Source organism: Strongylocentrotus purpuratus, unplaced genomic scaffold, assembly GCF_000002235.5.
Source record: "Strongylocentrotus purpuratus isolate Spur 01 unplaced genomic scaffold, Spur_5.0 spur5_scaffold_6, whole genome shotgun sequence".
In the NCBI taxonomy this organism is placed as follows: domain Eukaryota; kingdom Metazoa; phylum Echinodermata; class Echinoidea; order Camarodonta; family Strongylocentrotidae; genus Strongylocentrotus; species Strongylocentrotus purpuratus.
Genome location: NW_022145612.1, coordinates 55681528 through 55707148, shown reverse-complemented (window position 1 = coordinate 55707148; position 25621 = coordinate 55681528). Strand labels below are relative to the sequence as shown.

At 35.8% G+C, this 25621-nt stretch overlaps 1 protein-coding gene across 5 annotated transcripts in view; it reads left to right on the top strand.

Moving 5' to 3' along the window:
* Window positions 1-3022: 3022 nt before the first annotated feature.
* LOC577362 (tight junction protein ZO-1) overlaps window positions 3023-25621 on the top strand; it is a 64158-nt gene continuing 41559 nt past the window's right edge. Inside the window, exon 1 of one of the 5 annotated variants that reach the window (XM_031000167.1) lies at window positions 3023-3196. The gene's annotated coding sequence lies outside the window, so the exon portion shown is untranslated. Of the gene's footprint in view, window positions 3197-14955; window positions 15501-15590; window positions 15748-25621 lie in introns of those variants that run through there. The other 4 variants (XM_031000169.1, XM_777594.5, XM_011665505.2 and 1 more) reach the window with 4 other exon arrangements.

The window sequence follows — 25621 nt, the reverse complement described above, 5'->3', positions numbered from 1 at the left end:
CCAAAAATCAAAGAATGTAAAAAAAAAAATAGGAGTTCTTGGGATTTCTTCTTGTTGAAAAAATACCTCATCAGCACAATAGGTGTCTAGCTTCATCAAATTTCAAGTTCAAATGTCCAGATGTCCAGATGAGCAAGCTGGTTTTCATTTCAATTGTGTGACTTCAAACAGTCCATGAGTTAAAGCAAGTGTTTGAATAAAAAAGAAAACTGTGTAAAAGTTCAAACAGTCAAAGTGCATTCTTCAAACTATTTCATCGTTCTTTTATTCATATTCTGGTTTTTATACACAAAAAGATCAAAATACTGGAAGGCCAAAACTTGAATCCTTTTTTTTACTTCTTTAGTTTAGTTAAATCATACATTCAATTTTTTCTTAAAGCCCCACTGTCCTACTTGTAGCTACTTCCTCCCTCTATATAGAAAACTTCCCCAATCGGTGCCTGTTGGACCCCCATGATCCTCTTTTTCTTATGTTAGTTGAGAGCTGAGTTAATGAGATAGTCACCTGTCAGTGACCTCGCTGTGTGGTCTAATGTAGTATTGACAGTCTTTAATGCTTAAAACCAAACATCTTAAGTGTTTCGCGATGCTGTCTTGTAGATCATCTCATCAAGCTTTGGTTGTTTGGTTCATACGCAGTGACAGATGTATCCCAATCGGCAGCAGTGGACTTCTCAGGACTGGTCGTTTCAGCAATCTGGGACTGCTCTGCATTGGATTCAGCATTGTCGTCCGAGCATCCCCAATTAAACAGATCAGGACTGTTATGTGAATTCTAGTGCCATAATCTTCTTTTTGCCAAAATCTTTTTCCTTTTGCCAAAATCTTTTTCCTTTTTTGCCAAAATATTCTATAGATGTGCTCTCCCCTAATGCGTTTAATCTTTGTTTGCGATGCCTGTTCCAAACTGAACAGATTGGACTTGTTGTGAGGCACCATTCTCTTTTGCCATGATTTTCTTCTCTTTGCCAATTTATTTTTCAAGATCTCCCATAACATGATGTTGCATTAATAAAAGGATCCCTGGAATGACTTGTATATGAAGTGCCAGATATAAGATGCCCAAAGTTTTTTCTGATATTTCCAATAACCTCAATTAAATTATAGCAAAAAATATACTTTGCATTAAAAATGGTTATTATAATAAGAATGTTAATCTACATCTCTGCATAGTTCAACTTAATAAATAATAATCAATTACGATTGAGCATCCCGTTTGGCTTTTCATATACAAGTCGTTCGTAAAGTCATGCGTAACTTTACGAACAGCTTTATGAAACACCCCCTGGTCCGCCATCAAACCCAAGAATACATTTTGTTTGGTTTATGGCATTTGTGCCACCAGTCATTTTGATGGCGTGGGTTAATATCCCACCGCTGCCACAGGCAATGTAAAAGATGGGACAGGGGCGTCAGCCTACGTAAACTTTAAAGCTCTTTATTCAAGACAAACCAAAGAAAGCGAGTAGAAGAGTGCTACCCCAAAACCAAGCTAACATAGCAGCACAATTAATAACAAACAGCAAGTAAGAAGCAGCCTTGTATCACAAGGTGGTGCTGAAATAATATGATGGCATTACTCTCTGGACCATCGATCATCTATTGCAGTTATAGTGGATTTACTTTCATTGAACATTTTCCTTGTAGTTTACTGAAATGTTTTATAGCATTGTTCTGTAATCTTACACACTTTTTAAAACGTTAAGCTTTTAAAAATGTTGCTTCATTTGCTAGGTTTGCACGTTGCTTTTCAATGGGTTTCACGGTATGAACAAATTGCAATGAAATAGAATGCCAGAAAAGCCACAATGTAAAGAAGGAACCAACTAAAGGTTTTTTTTCATTTCAAATCTGCCTCAAAAGATAGAAATACACGTATCTTAATTGTTTCAAATACCAGTAAACAATATCCTGTGGTGTATTTGTTTCCTTGCCCATTGATTACTGTAGGTCGGATATGGAGGGTGTACTACTTTCCAAGTTTTTTCAGGTCTGTCCCGGGTCTGCCCTTGCTGAAATGTTTTGAAAGAATTATTTATATTCTTTTGTTGTTATGACAAAGTGTAATGTTGTTCTCATATGTCCAAGTTTTAGAGTTTTGTGCTAATAAAAGGTGCTAAAATGTTCTGATAATGACTTTCTAAATTATTATATGCAGGTAATATTTATTAATGTATTTATATTTATAAAAACTTGCATTCGTCGAAGTTTAGTGAAGTATACAGTGATCTTGAGATTTGTTATTAACATTATATATTTTTGTAAACTTCCATAAATTTGTTTCAGAGATCAAATAATTGTTGAATGAAAGAAAAAGAATAAAAGATATGTTATCATTGGCCATTGTGTATAGATACCTGTTTTGTTCTATTACATTACCATGATGTGCAGCCTATGAACAGGTACCAATGTATTTCTCTTCATATTGCATGAACTTATGAGTGACGTGGGATGGATCGATGTAAGAAGTGTAGAGGGAGAATCATACATAAGGAAAGAAAATGGGAAGAGATGGAGCTAGGAAAGGAGGAGCTAGGATGAGAGAAATAATGAGAGAGAGAGAAAGAAAGAAAGAGAGTTAAAGAAAGAGAGAGAGAAAGTTTCCTTGTTATAGTATTTTAGCACAGGAGATGAAAATATGAAAACGAGAGAGATAGAAGGGGGAGGTGAAGGAGAGAGAGAGAGAGAGAGAGAGAGAGAGAGAGAGAGTGGAGAGTAGTATTTGAAAGCACAGTATATAATAAAATATGAAAAATCCTCATCAATTAGGCCTTATATGAGATCTAATAATTTCCATAGCCGCCATGATAATGATAGGATGCTTGGTTTATTCTGATATGATGGTGTACCGAGGCGGGTCCATTTTTTTACCATTCTCGGGTGTGACTTTGGTGGCAGAAATGGCGCCATCTCTGTTTCCACAATGTATGTTTTCCCCTCCATCGTGAGACCACGGGAGCTTCACCGTACCCCTCTGTGCCCCGCCCCGACGCTCAGAGACCGGACCAAACACCGTTTTCAAATTTACTCGACTCCACTCGGCTCACGCACGTTACGTTTACCGTGCACATACGATTAGATTAGTGCATGTAAGTTGTTGATCTGTTGCAGTGGCGATCGGACTCTCGAAGAAATTGCGTTGCAAATTCAAGGTCTAAATAGGAAATTGGAGCTCCACGAATTCAACACTAACTGTAAGTATATTATTTAGCATACCAATTTTACGAAATCGTAGGATTACGTGTTCATGAAGGCCAAGTTTTGTCATCTTGAATAGTCGCAACTTGTTGTAGTGTACCGTACGTGTGTTACGAGGTTATTGGTCGTGCGACTGGGCTGTAGTAGACGGTAGTGCAGGGATCGCATCTTGAGCAATTTTGAATACCGTGTTGTGGGAGGGATGAGGGATGAAAAACGATGACGGCTAAGTCGTGGTCTGCTGTCTGTTTCCCAGATAAGAATCATTTCAAAATGTACACGACCATGTCAGTTTATGAAATGTTGGCAACAGTAAAATGCGACAGTTGAGAAGTATTTTATCGTGCTTAGATCTATGCCGTTATGGCTTGTATCTTTTTGTGACTCGGTGCAAGCTGCAATTATGCACAATGAGGTCAGACCGTAAACAGTATTTTGAAAGAGTGAATGAGCATGCAGTAAACTGCAACTGTTTCATGATGACATGTGTCACACATCAAGACTTGGACCGAATTTTCTGTCACTTTTGTTCGTTTAGCTTCTGATTTGGGTAGGGTCGGCTCCTGTCTTCAGAGGCTAACGAACGAAAGAGACAGAAAATTCGGTCAAATCAAATCTAGGCTACTGCTATTGTGTTAAAAAATAATAAATGTTTAATTTACGTCTGTAACCAATTTGTTTTGACCAATATGCGATATATTCTATTTTTAGTTTTTTTTTATTTACTAAATTAAAACATGTAGACTAAATGTAGACATAGATGTTTGAAAGCCCATAGATCAGATGTCATTTCCGGGTAAATAGTATAAGTCTAGTCTGATTGGGCCTGTCACAATAGTCAAAACCATGTCCATGTTCATTTTGCTTACTTGCTATTGTGTGGTGGTATGGGATGTGTGTGTGTGTTTGATTGATTATCACAAATTTAGTGATGTACATACATGTAAGTAACGCTTCACATACATGGATTGGACGTGATTATTTCTATCCTGTACTCACCCAACTTGTCACCTTCTTCTTCTTCTTGGGTTCCTCCAGAGTTGTATCCCTGCAGATTGAGTAAATTAGAGTGCGACAGACAATATGATATAATAATAGGGGTACATAATGTAGAAGATCACAAGATGTGCTAATGACAGCTTATGCAGGATCATGTCATTATCTGTAAAAAAAAAATGACTTAACTGATTTCATGTCAAGAGCAGTGGTTTCTTTGTGTCCTTAGTGTCCAGAATAGTACTTTTCTACTTGAGAGCATTTTTTTTTATTAACCAAAAAATTATGACAAAGCATTAACGAGGAGTCACAGTTACAGACACTTTTTTTGTTTTTAAATGACAATTGGATGAATAATAAAAGTGAATGGTGTAGTTCACAAGAAAACAAATTCAAAGTGAAGTCTGTATTACATTGTGACTGCAGTGGTCAATCTGCAAAGTTCTGAGATAACTTCCATGAAAATATGATGGCCATTACTATCCTTGAGACTTACTTTTGTCAAATATAGTATTCACCATCAAATGCCTGCATGTTATTGGTGCAAAGGTTGTGAATTCATAACCTACAGTGTAGATAAGTTTAATTTGCATCTGTAACATAACTTTTTTGTGAGTTGTTTATTTGTATGTATTTAGCTATCATCAAATTTAACTGGTAGGCCCACCCACAAGTCTGATGACTGTATTTCAGGTGAAGGCCGACATTTCTAGGAGATGTGCTGGTGATGAAATATGATTTTATTTTACATTGAATTAAAAAACTTTCAATGAAACGTTTAGAAAATGTGTGAATAAACAATATTTAATAAACTACTACAGACCATGAAATGAAGGATATCTCACAAATGACCCTGCACACGAAAACAAAACAAACAAAAATGTTGTGTCTTCATGATTAAAAATATACTACTTGTAAACTTCAAAGTTTACTAAGTTATTTGGCAAGTCCCAAGCTATTTTGTTCCATAAATTTATGTTACATGTACCAATCACAATTAAGAGTTTAGTATTAATCTGGTCATTGTTTTGAATTCATAGCCCTACTACAGCTAAGATCTTACAAATACGAAATGAAATGAATATTTGTTCAGAACAAGATTTGTGGTAACTTAAAATGTGTGTGTTGTTTACTAGTAGTATCGATACCAAATTTCAGAATACCTTGGACTTGCCACCTTGTAAGGAGAAATTCTTGTAAGGAATTTTTTTTTTTCTTCAAATTTTATAAATTTATTGAATTGAAGGGTTTGTTGAAAATACTAAACACAGCAACCTGAAGGCTGAATTAAATTTACTTTTCAATAAAAGCACATGAAAGTAATACATAGCATAGCCTTGTTGAAAATAATTATTACATAACACTTACAAGAATACATTCACAGTTAAAGTTACTATGACCATTTTATCTTATAATTTATTCTTGATGTAAGCGTTATGGAATATAAACACAGCTTGAATCAGTACTTCTAAAATGGTGTTTTTGATTATTAGATGTTTTGGTCTGCCTCTACCTTTTCTAAAAACAACTATCAGGTTAAATACACGTAGATAGGATTATATTTAGTAAGCAGTCCTGTCACTTTCCTACAAACAGCAAACAATGCTGTTAAAAAGGAATTGTCCCACTGCAATAAAAAGTAAGCAGTAGAGTGTGTCCAGCATTTAGTAATCATGGAACAATGGTACACATACCTTGAGTGAAGTGAAGCTTGTAGTGCTCTGATGTGATGCGAGATATTGTATGCAAATCTAGATATTTTGTGCATTTACGCAGATTAATTGGATAGCGTGGGTATTTAAAGGGACATGGTTGTCAGCTCCATGATCATAGAGGGCCTTCTTGTTACCTGTTGAATAAAAGGAGCATTGTTGTTGTGAATAATCCAATGATCTGATTCTTATTCAGGAGTTTGGGTCCCTATTTTGGGTATATTTTGGGATGGGGGAGGGGAGGGGGGGGGGTACTGATTTACGTTCCCTATAAAGTTCTACATGGTAGTCCTCATTATTGGGGGAGGGGTAGATCACTGATTCATTAATGTCAGGAGGCAGATGTAGGCACCAGTTGTCATGGTTACTATTTGTGAGGCTATTATTTTGATCATCTTCATACGCAGTTGTTTGAGTACAACTTGGTATGCTGAGCAGGCAAAACTATTGCTGCCCCATTGTGTATTAAAGCATGCCCCTCTCCCCTGTACTTGATGGGAGCTGAGGTTGAGGGGTGAAGGGTGTAAACTTGGGTGTTTAGTGTGCCTGCAATAATTGCTTAACAGTAATCAAAGATTTTCAGGATGGCTGCATAGCTCTTTAAAGATAACAAGTAGAATTTATTAGTTTGTAATATACAGTCAACTACAAGGTTGTTGTTGTTGTTTGGTATCGTCAGCATTTCATTCGTTTTTAGAATATTTACGCCAAGACAAGCGCTTCCCACAATTTATACCCTTTTACAAACCCACAGTTGTAGGAAAATAGGTGTGTACTTTACATATTATTTTTCTTTGGAAAGCTTTGATAATTGAAGCTCTGAAATATTATGTGAAACCTTCAAAAGGTTGCACATAAACATGTTTGTCTGATTGGGAAAACAATTTGAAATGATGAATAATGCCCTTACTGAGGGTGTTTTTTGTTGTTGGTTGGTTGATTTCTTATTTGAATATTTCAGATGTAACAGCACACTCCTATTATATGATAGAGGTAAATTCAGCGGGTAATTACTTCTAAAGTGGTATGATTAGCATGCGGAAACAAACCACAAAAGTGTGCAATCTCTCTTGTGGGAGATTACATGTAGGTACAGAAATAAAAGGAAGTGCAATGGTTATACGCAAAGGAATGCTTGTACATGTATCTCTGCTTGTACTATACAACTAGCCTGGCTTGGGCCCTTAACCATCTCCTACCCCACCCCTCCCCTCCAGTATTCTGGTACAGACTCTATTTTGACACTTAAAAGTCTTAAAAAGTGATAAACTATGAAGTCTTGAACATATATCCAAACACTTTCGGTCTCTGGCTGTGTTGAAGGAGCAGTTCTAGTATATACAGTGAACATTACTTTCTTATTTATCATACACTTTCCTCAAGTTCCCTTTTGAGTAATTTTCTGCTCTAATTGAAATCAACTTGATAATGATATCAGGGTGAACATTACCCTCATACATGTACATGTATTAATTCCATCTGATAGAGCTCTAGCTATTCAAACCTTCACTCACTCCTGAATCTGGTTGACTTTGTAGGCCCTACGTGTACATTTAATTGTTGGTATGGTCCATTCAGAAAAATACTTCAATTTTCCCTCTGTTCCTTCTTTGGGTCGAGCAATAGTTTCTATTGTGAATGAGGACTACTCTGTAAGCTTGTTTGAGTCCATTTGGGAGTGTGCTTAGCATCCAGGGTTCGTTCTCGTTCCTTCCTGAACCAGGAGATTTTCCCCTCCTAATCCTTGTTCAGAGTTTGGAATGTTCAAACAATGTTCTCTCTAGAGACCAACATATTGACTTGCTTGCTAGTTAAGGGACCTTGGATCTTTTTGATCCCTCTTTCTCTCCCATGTTCAATTACAGTGTAGCTGCCGAAGGTCAAGGGTTATTCCACATTTGATTTCCTATTTAACTTATGTCAAGGTTTTAAAACAATTTTTGTTTGTAAGCTTCAGTGCAGTCAACCCTTTTCTAATGGGCCAGTTGATTCCGAATGGGAATTACTGAGTGTCATGTACCATTACCAATGTATCCCTTTGCCGCTCTGAATTGGTTTAGGATGGAATCGTATTTTGATTTATGTGAAGTCAAGTGTTATATCTTCTCAAATTTGTCAAAATAAAAATGTGATTGAAAAGGAGAAGGTTCATGGAGCAAATCTAAAATCCAAACAGAACTCTGACCCCATGCACATTTCAATCCCCAATCCTCACAATTTTTTTTTCTTCCCGAAAGTTTTTTACAAATTAAGATTTTTCCCTATTTTTAGTAAATCTAGTACTCTCGGTTGAATTTCTCCTGATGATGTTATTGAAGCTAGCCTCTGCTTTGGTATAACTAATAGAATGTTGAAAAGTCTTCAAATTAGACAAAATTGTACATGCTTTCTTTTGATAAGGGCATTAATTGGGTGTTTCATCCTTCAGACATTTTGGTTATTTTGGATTAATGGTGTTTATAAGAGAGATAAGGATTCTGAAAACCTACAAGGTTAACTGCATCTATAATTCCTGATCAATATTTGTATGGGTTCTAATCACTGCCCATGAAGGTTGAATTAAAACAAAAATGATAACTCTTCCAAACAAATATCAACAACATCGTACACACAAACTTTGTACAGTGGATATCCATAGAGGTACATGAAGTGTAATCGGTCCAACATATGTACCGTAAATAACATTGTATATATTACAGGTTTGTGTGAATCTGTGATACATGTTATGAGCTTGAGATATAACTAAGGCTTTGAAATGTATACTAATGGTAGGTCTTATTTAGCCCATATCCAAAATGACATCTTCATGTTTTTTAACTACATGTACATGTCTAAAATTGTTTTGCAATTCAGTCTCCTGAATTTATAAGAAGAGGTATTGCTATTGTATGTTGGTGTTGCATGTCCTGTCTCAATGATTCATGCTCGTAACAAAACCTGCAGCTACAATTTTCTTGAATTGTTTGCCGATTGCAATACAAATATCCCCAACTTTTTTCAACATTAATTTCAGGACACTAATTTAAGAATGATTTACATGCATAATTATTAATATTGTCATCCTAATCCAGACAGGTCTCATAAATGTTGTCGATCACGCTCAGAGATTCATTGCACTCATAAAGGCTTGTTCAAACATGGTGGGGTTGGGGTAAATCGCCATGTTTTTTTAACATGTAAATAAATAGCAACTACGCAGCACAAAGGCGCCATATTCACTGAGCTCTGTGTTATATAAGTTACAGAAAAATGAAGCGTAGTACATTTTATGTCATCGTTATAAAACCTGCTACGATTTTGCCACATCATTGGGGAATGAGCCTTATTTATGTCTTTCCTATGATTCTTAAAAATTTTACCAAGGGTTTGCGCCATTTACACTTTAAGCCAACATTAATTACGATCATAAATGAGATGAGATTTGTTATTTTTCTTTTCTCAAATATGATTGGCCTGCCTGCCAGGCCTGGGGAGTCTGGGAGTCGGTGTACTGATGATGAATAGCAGGGGTAGGGTTATTACACCCTGTTGACTTCCAAGCTGGATATGGGTGCATAGTTAGCATTCTTGGAGTGAAGGGCTACAGTGTGTCTGTATGCTCGCATTCTTGGCCCATTACCTCACTGTTGTTGGTTAGAATGAGCGGTGACAAACCCTAATTTAAAACGACAAGGAAATAAAAATGGGTTCTTTCTTGAGGTGTACTGAAGCTAGCATAATGAAACACTCAATACTTTGTACAATTGTAATATCATATGATATTACATGTATATGCACGCATGCACAACTCACATGGTTAAAGTGTGCATATTCATGCTGTGGTATTGTACATGTATGCTGCAACAAGACGTTTGTTGTTACTGAAACCAGTCTCCTCTCTCACTCTTACTCTCCTCATCATATTTACTATGTTACTTGATAAAAACCTGAATTGAGATTGAGCCTTGTGTTCCTTTAAAGCTACTGGAACCCTGGTAAGTATGAATACAATAGTTAATGTTTCAAAAAGGGAAATTCTACCTTGGCTTGTTATAAAGCTGGTTTTAAAAAAAGCAGGAGAGAAAAAAGAAAAACACAGAATAGTCACTAAGAGATTAAGGAAAAATGAGATATGAGATCTGAGTATTGTCTAGTGGTTGAACATCATTTTCACACATACTTTGGCCATTAATTGCATCTGATATATTTGCACCCTTGGAGGTCCCCTTTTGAATGTTCCCTTTTGAATGTTAACAAAAAACATCTCATTCGTGATATCATATTAGATTGGAAAATAATTCAAAATATATGATCAATAGAAAAGGAAAAGAAACTGCATTCCTGTCCAGGAAGCATCTTGTTTAGTCCTTCTTACAATTGGTTAATCCCTGGTTTGTGTGAGTGAATAGTGAACTTGGTGTTGTTTGTTTGGTTTGTGCTTGGAGGGGACAGGTGGGGCTGCTGGGCAACCAGCATGTACAAATGAGCCTGGAATAGTCCTTCTTCCCAGGGGCTGCATGGGCTGCTTTGAAAGGTAACAGTTTGACATATATATCCACAATTGAAGGTACAGGTAGTATAGTGTTCTTTGGTTTGATTGCAAATTGCGATTGCCTTTTGATTTCACATGATATGTACACCTGGTGTAAGTTCCAAGTCTTAGGGTGCTGGTAATTGTTGAAAAATGGAAAAGTAGAGACCCTTGCTTCAACACCAAATAAGTGCACTGATAGTCTACTGACCTCTGCCAAGGCAAATGCAACAATTTGCGTTTTGCCAATATGTTCCAAAGTGCCTCCACAAGACCGAGGATGGTGTCAACTAGCTGGTCAACAACAATTCCTGCTGCAGCACTTACATGTAGATGTCAATTGGCAAGGCAATAATCTAAATTTGCCACTCTCCACCCAGGTGATGTAAACAAGTACACTGTACCTGGTAAGAAGACATTCCTTGAATGCCAGAGTGCCTTATCAGGGCTGCTTGGATAATGCCAGAGTAATAATAGTATAACACTTAGAAAAATACTTTTCTAGAAGATTTAGAAAAATGACCGTAAAGGATCCTCTACATGCATACATGTACATGTAATGCAGCTTTCATCACCTCACCACTAAAGGGCGTCATGGAGTAGTGTCTGTTTTACTGAACGCAGTTGATATGTCTGCATTTTTATCCCCATTTGCTTGTTGAATGACACCAGTTTGAATGTGGGAACATGTTACTATGAAACATAGGCTGAGGACTTTCAGGCAAGGATAACTACAGGGTTGTATCTGATTAGTAACACAGTGAGTAAGAATGTTGAATAGATGGATCAAACTGTGGACCTTCCTATGATAATTCAATTGAATGCCTGATGCCAGTCACTGCATAGTTTGGCTCTTTGATACTGAAGGCCAATGGAAAGCATAGCACAACTATTCCTATGATGATTGGACCTCCTATTATTATGTGAGTTGTCCATCTCTTTTGTGCAATTGATTGAAACGTTTGGTGACTTTTTCCAATTATGCTTGCCTTTATAATCCTCCCATAATGAAGTGATTATAACAAAAAAATTGCATGAGTTTTGAATGTTTGACTATCAATACTAGGCACACTTAGTCATTTACGCAGCTAAAAAAAAAAAGATTTGAAGAAGAAAAAAATTCAACTACCTACTATTTACACTACTGGAAATACCCCCCCCCCCCAAAAAAAAAGCACATTTTTGTTTGTGAATTTTGGTATTTGTTTTAATTGCTCCAGTTTTTATTTTTTGATATTTGCGGGGGAGGGGGGTTTAGTAGTGCTCATGTGTGACCTGTTGCTGCTCTGCATGCACATGAGCAAACACTGGAATAATTCACCTGTATTTTGAGAGTGAACATTTACACTGCAGAAAAACAGAGTTAAGATAAACACCCCTGCGGTGGGGTTTTCATTGTGTTTTTTTATTCAGGTTTTTTATCATGTTTATGGGTAGTTGCTAAGCAACTTCCAAAAAAACTGCATAATGTGAGAAAAACCCAGGGGGGTGTTTCACAAAGATCCTAAGTAGAACTTAACACTAAGTTGGACTTAAAAATTATGGACAGCCATTGGAGCCTTAAAATGAAATATATTCAAAAGCAGAAATTCAAGTATTTTAGACTTTTTATAAATTCCACATCAAGAACATAGAATCTCCCATGATAATAGAAAATATGAATGATTTGAATCAACATTTTATGTCTTTTAAAATAACTTTTACAAAATGTTTTCAAGGATGCTAATGGCTTTCCATAATTTTTAAGTCCAACTTAGAGATAAGTTCAACTTAGGATCTTTGTGAAACACCCCCCAGGTCTTTTTTTTTGCTTGCAGTGTACTAGCCCAAATAAAAAGGTAGGAAGAAGAAGCATAATTGCATATTATTATAGAAAGGTCAAAGAAGGTGTAGGAAAACATGTATTTCTTGTGCAAACATTTTTACCATATCTTTGAAAGTTTTTTGTTTGTTTGTTGAAATCCCAGCAAAACATCAACACGCATATCTCTCAAAACTTGCACATCGCATGCATCGGTTGAGTGGTTTTTGTGTCCATGGATAAATAAAATCATGATAGAAATATTGATATGTCCATGAGAGAAATGCGAATCTGTTTATAGAAATTTTTGTAGGTATACATGTGCAGCTTCTTTGGTCTAAATCTGAAGTGTCACGCTGACAGTGTTTATAGGACAAAGGTCGAAAGTGAATCTCGAATAAGTAATCATTCAATCTTGGCCAATCATAACGATCTTTATAGGATTCATAAATAGGTGACCTCCCCTCTGATCAACAGCATGACCTTATCCTTGTTCTAAAATTACATTTCAAGTTTCCTTGTGCCTGAATATACATGTATGTTCTGTGTTTCTCTGTCCCTAGTTACTAGAGCAAAAACATCATTTATTTAATGATAAAAGGAAGCAAAAGAAAATTTTTGTTAAAAGTTTGTTCTGAAATTGTGTTTGGTGAGTAATCTACATTGAATGGAAGGTCACTTCTTGAGATGATTCACAATACATTCATGTGATACAACATGTAACTAATATCCCCTTCACACTTACTTACAAGCCTAGACTCCAATCTCCCTGCCTAGACCAAACTAAAATGTCATCACCTCAATAGTCAATATTTTGTTGGTTAATGGTAATTTAGAGTCCTTCTCGTGTGACTGGATAAAATATTGTTTTAATATAGTGACTACAGGATGTCAATTTTTGAACAACAACATCAACATGTACATGTATGTAATTACTACAATTATGAATGTACACAAAGTCACAAACATTCTTACATTGTGTAAGACCAACAACCCATCCCCCTCCTATGGCTTCTTTTTGCTTGCTTGTTCTTTTACTTTGATTCTATATTTAGGAAGTTGTATAAAATCTTTACACCCCCTCCCTGAGAAAATGTTTATACATGTATATGAGAATCAACTTCGCAACATCCTCTAAAGAGGTTGCTGGTCTGAGACATGATTTACAGTAAAAGTACTGTAGGTTGTATTTTTTCAACTTATATTTGAATTTGCCTTTTTTTTTCTTTTGTCAGTTCTTGTATAGATTTATTATTTCAAATTTTTATAGCAGGTTTTACACAAGAAATAAACATTGAAATCTTTTATACTAGCCCATGGATATATTTGATTTATTTTTAAAGATCCTTTTACTTCTGAACTTCAGCATCGAGTCACTGATTTGTGGACGATGCCGGCCAAACTTGTCAATACTATTCACATCTACATGTATTTCTAGTTCAAAAGAGAAACTGCGAGTCTTACATGTTCATATGTTTGATGAGAAAAATGAGACATAGCTATTCCCCACAAAGGCTACCAGTATTTAATAGATGAAAGGTAGCATAGCTATTTACAAAAATGCTGAATGATAAATGATAACTAAATGATTTGATATCATGATATTCAATATGAATTTGAATTACATTATATTTAGCCCAAGCAAGCCAACCCCATTTCAAGTGAACTTTGCAGACACATATTTTAACAGCTGCATTGCATCATGGAATATGTACATAAATGATGTACTTAAATGTGACCTTAAACACATTTTACCTAGGAATGCTTTTTTGTAGTGTGCAAAGGTCCCCCTCTCTCTCTCCTACGCAAACTCTACATTGGAGAAATATGTTGTGTTGGCTTGTGATGTTACTGCATGGTTAATATTTAATCTGTGATAAACTTAAGTAAATAGGAGCCTTGTTGAGGTAAGCTAATTGTTAGCTTTTAGAGACTAAGTTCATATCAACAGGTTCCAAAGTATATCAACTATATTCTGTTTTGATTTGATTTCATAGTTCAAATCAAATATAGAATCACCAATCAAATAGTCAATGTGTACATATGATACATGCATATCCTACAATAAAGTTGAGTATGACTTCATGTCTTCATCATTTATACTTGTTATTGTTATGAATCATCAGTTTGTTAATTATGAATAGGCTTACTTGTTCAAATAATTAAAATCATTCATTGGTAATAAAATAATATGAAAGCAATTTTAAACTTAAATATTTGAGAAATATGCAATTGTGATTTTATTTAATTTGACCTTTTTATTGAGTAAAGGTATGGTATATTGTAATGTACCGTAGATCCTTCTATTTTCACTTCTGTGTCTTTATTCTCTATGCAAAACTGTGTTTTTAGCAATGTAAAGATTTTTAGCTGTGGAGAATACAACTACATGTAGATATTTGAGCAAGATTGTTGAAACAGATTGCTGTTTATTAAACTGTACATGTAGGCCTTCATGTACATTGCTATTTTCCTGCTTGTCGTATTTTGCCTTCAAGTCATTAAATGTTTAAAGGATTGTGTTATTTATACATTGCATAATATATTTTCGGTGTAATCTAGCATCTGATAATCACTGCATGGTCGTTGTAGAGCTACATGTATCCTTGTACCGATAAGGAGCTGCGAGCTCTACAAAAATCCCTTCCTATTCAAAGCTGATTTCTTCCTCCGAGAGAGGTTTTGTTATGCATATGAGAGCTCAAAATAGCGGCATCATTTGAATCGTTGAGGCTTGGTGTTTACTAAGGTATGCAAAAAGGCACAAACAAATGGCTTGCTTATCAGGCGTGCATGCCTGAGTGAACAAACACTCTGGACCCTCCCCCACGCTGTAAATGGTTGCACCCGATTCAATTCAGTTTGTATAGTGGGCTTTGCTTGCTGAGAGGCCGCCATGATGTGCTTTTTTGTATCAGCCTCTTCTGCGGGCATAACAATAGTGGTATGTGGCGTCCTTTACTAGGGTGATTTGACTCACGCACCACCCCCATGCAATGATATTGTGAGGGACTGTAAAGCTCCAACTCCCACGGCTGACTGTCAGTCGAGTCACTACGCAAGACCAGTCATCGCATTTCTCAACCCTTAATCATATGCTTGCATAAGGCTGTGAAGACTGACTCAGTAAACGGAACTCAGAATATTGGAAATATAACAACAAGTGTGCATTGCAGTGGAAGTGGAGCTGTATTTTAGCTTGGATAGTGATCGGCAGAGGAAGATTGTTGTGAGCTCTTTCCTTGTGTTTATACGAGCTTGAGTGCCTCTAGTGTAAAAGGGTAAGTTGACCTAGTACTTGTAAAAGGAATAGCTTCAGTTACCTGGTCCTTCTAGTACAATGCTCTCAGGGGCTGAGCCTACTGCATTCCTTTCTCAGCAGTACAATAGGCGATTCCTTGGAGATGTAAGGTCTAGTGGTGTAGCTGTTATCCTGGTGATTTGAAGCCTTCATGTATTACACTCTCCATGTATTACCATAGCCTGTATTTGAGATGACGATTAGAAGATATTTCCTCCACATCCATTGTGAGTAAAAAGAGGAAGCATTTTGAAGTACTTGTATTCCACACGGTAGCATATTCTCCATCAATTTCCCTCTCGATGTCAGTTGAATTTGTCATCAAGCGAAAAGTGGGAGGGGCACATTTTGAGATTCAAACTGTATTGCGATAAACACTTGATTCTATTTAGTATCTGGTACAGAGTTTTCTCCAGTTTGCACATGTCTTATAGTACTGAACTAATATTATAACATTACCAGGGATTATTGGGTAACCTAAAAATGATGTCTATGGGATATACATGTATACAGTAGAGTATTGGCTATTGAAATTACCCTTGAGCTTTTTTCAAAAGTCTTTTTATCTTGTACAAGAGTACTAGTAGATGAAGGATCTTTATTCTTAAAATGCATCTTCTGTCATTTATGGAGAAGCATGATTTCACACCATTACAATATAATCTTTACATACAGTATAATATGGTGAGAACCAGAAGAGCATTAAGTCATATCATAACCTTATGGCTCTAGATACAGGCAATAAACATGTATTTCTGCTGTATTCATCAATAGTGACAATATTCAAATTGTTTTTATTTCTAATTTCATCTCAACCTGTATCACATTCTCCTGTAGAATAAACAGGGAAAAATAACCATATTACTTAAAAGTGTTTGAAGGCTCATAATTTGGCCTGAAATTGTCTGTCATCGTGCATGTAATTTGCATGCAGGATCTCTAGCTGAATATTTCAATCTCTTAATATATTTTGATGTGGACTTGCCCATCAGACCGGTGTCCAATGATCTTGCTCCATTTCCACTTCATCCATCATGATCATATCGGTGAAAAGAAGTGTTTACTTTCTGTGCAAACACAGAAAGATGTCTGCTGTTTGTCGAGCCAGCAAGCCATCGGTTGTCCCTATTTCAACTTATTATGTGTAGCCGTCCCTTGTTACTGAGGGGGTTCCAGATATACATGTAGCATCATCAAACATATATATGAGAAATAACAATACTTGTGTAGAAGAATTGAGTAAGGAAATAACTTGCGTATTATGTATAGTGTACTATACCTCATATTTGCCTTTCTGTAGTAATGAAAAACTAAATCCTCTTGTTGAACTTGAAAATTTAACAAAAAATATTGATTTTATGCTGTTTTGAGTGTCCTGGCATTTTCCATAAAAGCATGTACATGTATGAGGCTTGGAGGTTCTCTAATGAAAGTGGAATAAATCATGGATATTACTAGATGGATACAACTCACAATTCTTGAATTATTGAACATCTTGTCAGCTATTAAGAATAGTTTCAGTTTTTTACCCCTTCGCTTCTTAAAAGTAAGTTATCTGTTATAAAGGGCAATGTTATGGTTGGTTACGTTTCTACTTGGAAGAAGATCTGAATTATGGATTCACAGAAATATATTTTGTACCATTGTCAGATATTACTGTGCTGTGTGTTGAATCTCCTATCCAAATTTGCTTATGGCTGATTACTTCAATTTACATCAACAACTTGTCAATTTCAAGATTACGTTACGAAGAGCCCAATAATAGAGGTCTACAATTACATGCAACGGATTCACATGATTTCACAAAATAGGCTATATAATTATAGTGCAATGATTTTTATGGCAAAACATGCTCTGTTCTGTATAGATTCATCCATCCAAATCAGCCAATGGCAGGAAGACTATTCAATCTGACACGTCAAACTTGTTGGAACCGCTTCCATTGTAAACATGCACAAACAGCCAACAACAGGCATTATATCAAAGAAGTTTTTATATTGTGCTCTTTAGAAATTCATACGAAAGTTGTACAGCTTGTTGACCAAAGTTTTCTCAGGGATAGGGACAAATGAACAAGAGCAAATTGTCACCTTTCAAATACAGCATAAAAAGCACTACAAGCACCATGAACTGAAAAAAGTGCATTTGATATGAATGCACTTGTAAAGAAACATTTGTGAACGGAAATTCATATGCTTATTGAATCTGCAATCATATATTCTCCTGATGGTGGACAGATTTGTTTATGGAATAGAAACTAGGAGAAATATGTTCAGTAGTATGACTCATCACTGCTCTTTTCTGAAGTAGAAGTTACCAACTTTTCTTGTTCCCCTTCCGGAAGACTATGCCATATGATATAGAGAAAGATATGTGAGGGCTGCATATGGTAATGTGTTTTGTCATTCTTGTGGCATGGTTGGCACCTTTGGACTATATCTTCAATACTCAAAGACAATAGTATTTGCACAGCATATTATTCTGAACTTTAGGCAAATTAGATAAGGAACTTGTAAATGCCCTTATAGTGTACCATTTGATTACTGATCAAGGGAGAAATTTGTTCAAACTGTGGGAGCAGTACGTGTACAATTTTAAACCTAACGTAATAGCATGAGGAGTTGACATCAAGCCCAAACAGTAGAAAACACAGGGTGAAGAGAATTGGTTGTTGAATGCCAGACCTCATATCCCGCTGTGAGAGTGTTATTACTGAAGCAATAGGTCAATGGCGATATCGGATCACTTCACTAGGTGTGGCTTTGTTTTTAGTTGGTCCACAGTCGCTGTTCATAAACCTTCCTGCAGCAAAGACTTCAAAACTTGTTGACTTCAACATGTTAGTTGGTAACAAGAAACACACCACGTACATGTCAAGTCTCCTGAGTAGGTGAATTAGGCAGTAATTGAATATCGGAGAAAGACGTGATAGGATTGATTATTTAACTTTTCCCATCTAAGAAGGGCATTTACTGATTACTTTAACACAGAGTTAATGTCTTTCTGGCTCAGAACAATTGTTATTGTCTTTATGCATATCATCAATTACATGATCATAATTGGAGTTCTCTATTTTATAAAGAGTAACATTGTCTCTGTGGATTCTTGAATCTTAACCAGACACCCTTGTTTTGTGATAGTTGAACATCTCGGTGTTGTTTCCTAGTTCTTTAGTCATGTGTCATAAGTTCATAACGAGCCAGCCCCTTATCAAGATGATCATTAAGATACTATCTTGTTTACTTTCCACTGACCAACTAGCTAATTAAACTGATCAAGAATAGTTTGAGACGGAGTCAACAAGACCCTGCAGAGATGTAATATTGGTACACAAGGGAGTGGTAAAACTCAGTTTATAAAGCTTACAGTACCGCTATGTACCGGTATGTGTAATGCCTATGCTGTGCAAGGACGTTGAGGAAGTGTTAAACAGTTACATGTACATAATTACATCTCCTTGTTGAAAACTATAATACAGGAAACTTCCAAACTAACAAAATTTAGACGTTCACAAATTTTGAATAATTAAGGAAATGAAGGATAGAAAAGAGACCATATTTTTTCAGTCCACACTGTAACTTGTGACTATGAGTTGCTTCTAAATGTGTAACACACAATTTTGTGTACAAGCCAACACGATGTATTATATGTGCAAGCTTGCTATACTTCCTGTCTATCATTATGTGCTACGTTAATATCTCCTGTAGATAACTGTAAATAGAGTCGATCCAAATACAGGCAATGTGTTGGTATACAAGATGTAGGCTTACACTTACCTTAGTTCTGTAAACATTGTTAAATTATTTACATGTATGGATATTGCATGCACCTGTTCATGTTTGTACATCTTGTAAGAACATAGACCCACATGATTAAGCTCCATTTATTTGATTAAACTACACTAGTTTAATATCATTGGTACATGTACAAGCATGTAGAGCTGTAAACTATTAAATTGTCAAATGATCTAAAGAAGGTCACTCCAGTTAATAATGTATGCATACCACTGACCAGGGGTGATAAAACATCTTTAGAATATCAGTCTATTGTTGTCCCAGAGGCTATTGATTCTGCTATTGAGGTGTTTCAGCTGAGCTGAATAGAACTGAAAATAGATTCATATTGGCTATCAAACCTGACTTCAGTGCAATAGACCACTCAGTCAATCCTACTGTATATGATAGCATTTACTTTCTGGACTCTCTAAATTTTTCTTCTTTTGATGGTTATGCCTTATTTAAAGCATTTTAAAGTTACACATTTCATGCTTTTGAGCTCCTTATGTTTAAAACTAAGATGGCCAATCTGTCACCTTAAATTCCATGTACTTTGTCTTGTGTGCTATGGTTCCAAGATCTTATGATTAATTCAAAATATCAGCTAAATATTTCCCCTGTAAATGTATATTTACAATTAAAATTTATGTAAATTCTTTTAATTTGAAAGGACAATAATGGACACACATATGGATGGAAGACGACATTGAGTCATGTGTAAAACTGCTATACATGCATAGAGGCATTTACTTGAAATATTTTCCCCTTATAATGTTTGCTCCCTTATTCTAAAACCATTAGAATATCTCATAGTCATAGAGTATTTTATTGTTTTTGTCTGTTATGTTATTTCTTCTATCGACATTCAAATTATAATTTATTGTTCGGTGATTGTTACTCTTTTCAATGATTTCTAAAAATCAAATTTTGTTGCCTTTCGTATTTCTGAAATAATAACTATTGAAAAGACTCATTAAGAGGTACAGACCTATTCATATGAGCACTGAATGTCATTTGATTTATATTGCTCATAATCTAATCTCATGCACCAATTTCATGCTAACATGCACATATGAACTGCAAGTGTTGCTCCTTAAATGAACCATGAATAACATTATGATTATACATTCCTCTGAACAACAGAGGAGGAAAATTCAAGGCGATCTTGCAATCTATGAATTGGCATTCTTGCATGGACAGAAGTTCAAGGTAGAGTATCTTCTTAACTTAGATTTATGTGGAGATACAGTACATTTGATACAAGGGCAGGTCCAGGATCGTTAAAAAAGGGGCGTGAATTTTTCTTGCAGTACATTTTTGCCAAGAGCATCTAAGACCAAAACAGCATCCTGCTGTGATTGGATGCCTTCAGACTGCATCTGAAGAAGGTTTCTGCACATACATTTAGATACTGAATTGTCAGTTGTCACACAGCCATGTATATATACATGTACCTGTGGATGTGTCTGTCATAGAACACAGCATCATATCAGAAATCCTGCTGATCATCTTCAGTCCGACACAATTTAGTAGGAAAAACAAGTTCTCAAAGCTTTTAAGAACATGTAATCTTCTCAAAATTCTCTGTCAATTAAGAAAAGTATCTCACAATTATTCTTTCTTTTCATTAAAGTTGCCAATTTCATGGTTCTTCTGTTTCAAATAGAGGGGATGGAGGCTCAGGCCCCTCATTGATCCACCTATATTTCATATAGACAAGAACACAATGTTTATTCTACTACTGCTAGCCTACATACTGTAGTCGTGCCCTTGAACAATTCCAGGTTGTCCTGCAAAATGAACCATATCGTTCACCCTCAAATGCACAAGAACGCGATTGCTGTCTGCAGAAGATATTTGCTTACAAGTGTGTACATGTATCGCCTGCATTCCAGGTCTTTCAAAATTATAGAAACCAATTATGCACATGACCTCTTCATTTGTTTGTGTTAGGAGCATCGTATTGATCGATCTTGTAGTATACCATCTACTCCCTGCCCTTATTGGTTGGCCTTCAAGCCTTGAATCACTTGTTAACCACCATATTTCCTCTCCTACCACAGCATGTATTGTTGCTTATTCAATTCTAGATGATAGACTTTTTGGCAATTTGTGATATGAGTTACTTGCACTTGAGTTGTCCCATTCATGCCAGCTTTGGCAGTGGTTTTGATCGGGGAGGAAAACAATTTGTGAGCTTGTTAGCAAGGCACCTGGAAGGTGTGTCGTATTGTCCACCAGTGATTCTTTGCATTGGGCTCCTCTTTAATGGGGTTTTTTAACCGGACACACGTACAAAAAAGACATTGTGCTAACGATACCAGGGGGTACCGAGTATACTCTACTGAACATTATTGGGCGGGTTAGAGTTGTAGGAATATCACACTTACATTCGTTACTCCAACAGATGTTGTGTTATGTATAGCATTAATAGGCAAGTACATATGGAATTATGGATTCATGACACTGTGTACCAGTATAATGTATAAATGCATCACATTATTAATGCAGTATGATGGATGATACACCGTATGCAGCTTAATCTGAAATTCTTATGCACCATACTTCACAGTGAAAAGCCATATAGTGCAGAAGATGTACATGTTAGAAATAAAATTAGATGCTAGCTTTGAACATTGGTGTGGGTAGGGGTATTTATTAGTTTTTCTTTTCATGTCCAAAGGTTCTTCACGTCTTTCACCCTTTATTTTCAATCAGATGTGATCATTGGTCTCATTTTCATTCATCTGAAAGTCACGTAGGAAGCTTAGGAGATGTAGGAGATCCGGATTGTGGATACCATTCAACTAATGACTCCATTGTGCAATGTGTATTGATTATGTTAATACAGGTATATAATTTTGAGACGTGATTGATATGCATTCCCAGGCAACTCTCTCCATGAGACCACAGCAGGACGTGCAGAGAACTTGTGTTACAATGAATCTGGTCCTCTGGAAATTATGGTCCCTTTAACTAAATCGTGCCCTTGTAATTGAGTTGAAAATCTACTTTGCTTTTGTTGTTGTTGGTCTTTTCTCATCAAGACTCTTATTACACTTCACAAGAGTAGCTTGTAATTGTAAATGCAGTGTTTAATGTACATTGTACCTGCAATGCACAACTGGTACTCTGCATGTAGATCTTTAGGATAGGCTGTAGCACACCCCTGTGAAGATTCCAAGGAGAATAAGAAGAGGACTGAAGTTAAATTTCACCAATCATCCCTCTCAAAATCCTTGTACTTTTATAAAGTCAGACTTGTAGTAATTCTAGCATTGTAACCAATATTAATGAGAAGAGGACTGAAGTTAAAAACAGCGCCTTTGATTAGGCATGTAGATATTGGCGCTTTATAAATACCTGGATTGGAATGGAATGAGCAAGTTTCCGATTTTTTACCCTGGAGTCTGGACCGTCAGTAAACAAGAAGGACCAAAATATGAGCGACACTTGTTCATAGATGTAGAATAGAATGAAATGTAATACAAAGGAATGCTTGAAAGGCCGCTACCACCGTTTGTGAACTTCAACCCTGCGTTGTCTACAGAAGTCATAACATTTTTAAATGAAAGAGGATAAATACCAGATACTTGTAGAGTACATGTAACTTAATTGTCAACATTTAGTGGAGCACGTACATGAAAGCCATCACATCATGAATGCATGCTTTACAATTGTAGGAAACTATATCGGCTCAAATTACCTTTTTCAAATCGAAAGTGGCAATCATTCAAGGTTCATGTTTCGATAACTGATATAAGCGAAGGGTTATTTGAAAACATTAACTTTTATTTTGATTTGAAGAAGTCGTCATGATTCATTACCAAAGCTTATTATAACATATTGTGTTTATTACATTTTTACTTGAAATTGCAATTAAATGAAGTTGATTCTACCTTCTTAAATCTTAAGAGGAACAAATGTATATAATATCATTATGAAAATTCGCATAAATAAGCCAGGATAAATAAACATCAGGCAAGTTTGTTCTTTTTTGATATTGGAAAGGGCATGAAGAGAATCAAGATTTAGTGTAATCACAGTGGGTATAGTTTTGTTCGAAATAGTTTGATATTAGAGATTTAGTTGTATCTGTTCAAGTTTAAAGTCGTGGATCTGTGTTTCCTGTATTGTTGTCTACATTGTATTTCTAAAAATGTTCTTCAGAGTTATTCCACCTTCATGCTCTTATTTACCCTTTATTCAAGAAAATGCAGCCACAAAAGGTTTTAAAAAACAAATTTACCTTGGAATGTTATCACATTACTTCACACTGAAACTACCTTTATTCTTTATTTTTATTCACCCACATTTAACAAGGTGCGAATAGAACCAAAAAAAATTAAGATAAGATTTAAGCACATACATGTAAATGCAACCTAAAGAAAGACGGAAGAAAAGTATATCTCTGTTAAAAGCGATGGTCACGTACCCGTGTCAATGATTAACTAGAAAGGAATGCAGGTTATCTCATTTATTTTTTATGACTAGCATACATTGTGTGTCTTTGATGGGTATCAGTTACTTTAAAGACAGTCAATTGCCACATTTTTAGTTTAGAAGCTTTACTTCAGAGTTGCATGTTACTGCCTAGGGCAGCAAGTACAAAGTATCGATAGATTATGATAAAAAGATATGAGAAAAGGTTATAGAATTAAACTTGGTCATACATATATACATTTAAATACATGTTCATAGTATTTTAGGTTTCATTTACATAGAATCAGGAACAGCATTTTCGTCAAAACCAAAACTGTTGTTGGAGTCATGATGTATGAATGTATATGATGGATGGCATGAACATTCTTTTATAATGATCCTTTTTCATATTCATTCTCATTCAGTGCTGGTTCCAAAGCAGTGCTTGGGATTTTCTTTTGTACGTGTCAGATATTGCTCTAAACACATCCTGTTATACTGATCCCTTTTCATTTTCTTTCTCATTCAGTACGTGCCAGAGCCATGCTTGTGATTTTTCTTTTTTATATGTCAGATTTTTCTTTTGTTAATGAGGTCACATGAATAGTTCCTTTTGTTTGTAGTAGTGTTCGGGACTCAGATCAATCAACTGAAGATTTCAATAACTGGGATATGCTTCAATACATTCTTTATGATGATATGGTGCGATATCATGTTTACTATTCTCAAGCTAGCTATAGTCTGGTTTCTTAACTGAGTTAGTTTTACTTCCTTCCAGCAAACTATCTGTGCCTTCTCACTGCATACATCACAAGAGAGATTAATTGTATTCCATTTGTAAAAGGCCAGGTCAGTGTTCGCAGGAATATTTCTTTTAGATGAGGTTATTCACACAATTTGTTTTCCTTCAGAAAAAAACTTGTAGACATACTACTACTAGACATGTGTGTTTAACACTATTTGTCTATTTCTATTAATTGACAGTGCATGATAGTGATTTTAGTAGACTGGAGGTAATTCAAATACATATGTGTAGGTGCAGCATGCGTTTCCCAGAAGCTATTGTGGCAATGTCAAAACGGGTTTATTTAAATTTTGACTTGACCTCAGTATTTTTAGTTATTTACAGTTTAATACAATATAAATATCTTCAATTTGTTATAAGTCTTTTTATAATATTAAAACATCATTGCATCAATAATCCCATGAATAATCCCATGAATAACTATGGCTGCACATATTGGAATGTGTACAAAATTATTTTATGAAATTTAAAAACTTTGAAACATCAGATTTTTGGAGCATAATTCTTTTTTTGGCGCCACAGTGCAACAGGTTATATTAAAGATATATTGACTGCTTTGAGAGGCATAGTGGTTTCTATAGGGTCAAGGGAAACTCACAACCTGCTATGACCCCAAGGCGCTTGCGCCGCGTGGTCATAGCAGGTTGTGAGTTTCCCGAGACCCTATAGAAACAACTATGCCTCGAATATTAAAAGCAGTCAATATATATTTTATATACCGAAAAAAAAGGAAAATGTTGACTCACCCATTTAGGTTTCCATCTCTTTGAAGTCATGAATATTAACACCAACAATAACACCAACAATAACACCAACAATAACACCCATTTATACTAGTACACAAAATGGCGATCGGTCGTCTGCGCTGCGTGGATTGGTAGATTCGTCGCCTGAATGCAGCGACCAAAATCGAATTGCACTCAAACACCGTTAACGGTATTGCGCATCGGTCATCGCACAAAAGAAACTTATACGGTAACACGTAAACCAAAATGGGGATCGCAGCAAAATGACGTCACGTTTCACAGCCATGGAAAAAGTGCTATGAAAAATGGATATAAACCGGTAGAGCCGGGAAAAATGACTATGAATTTCAAT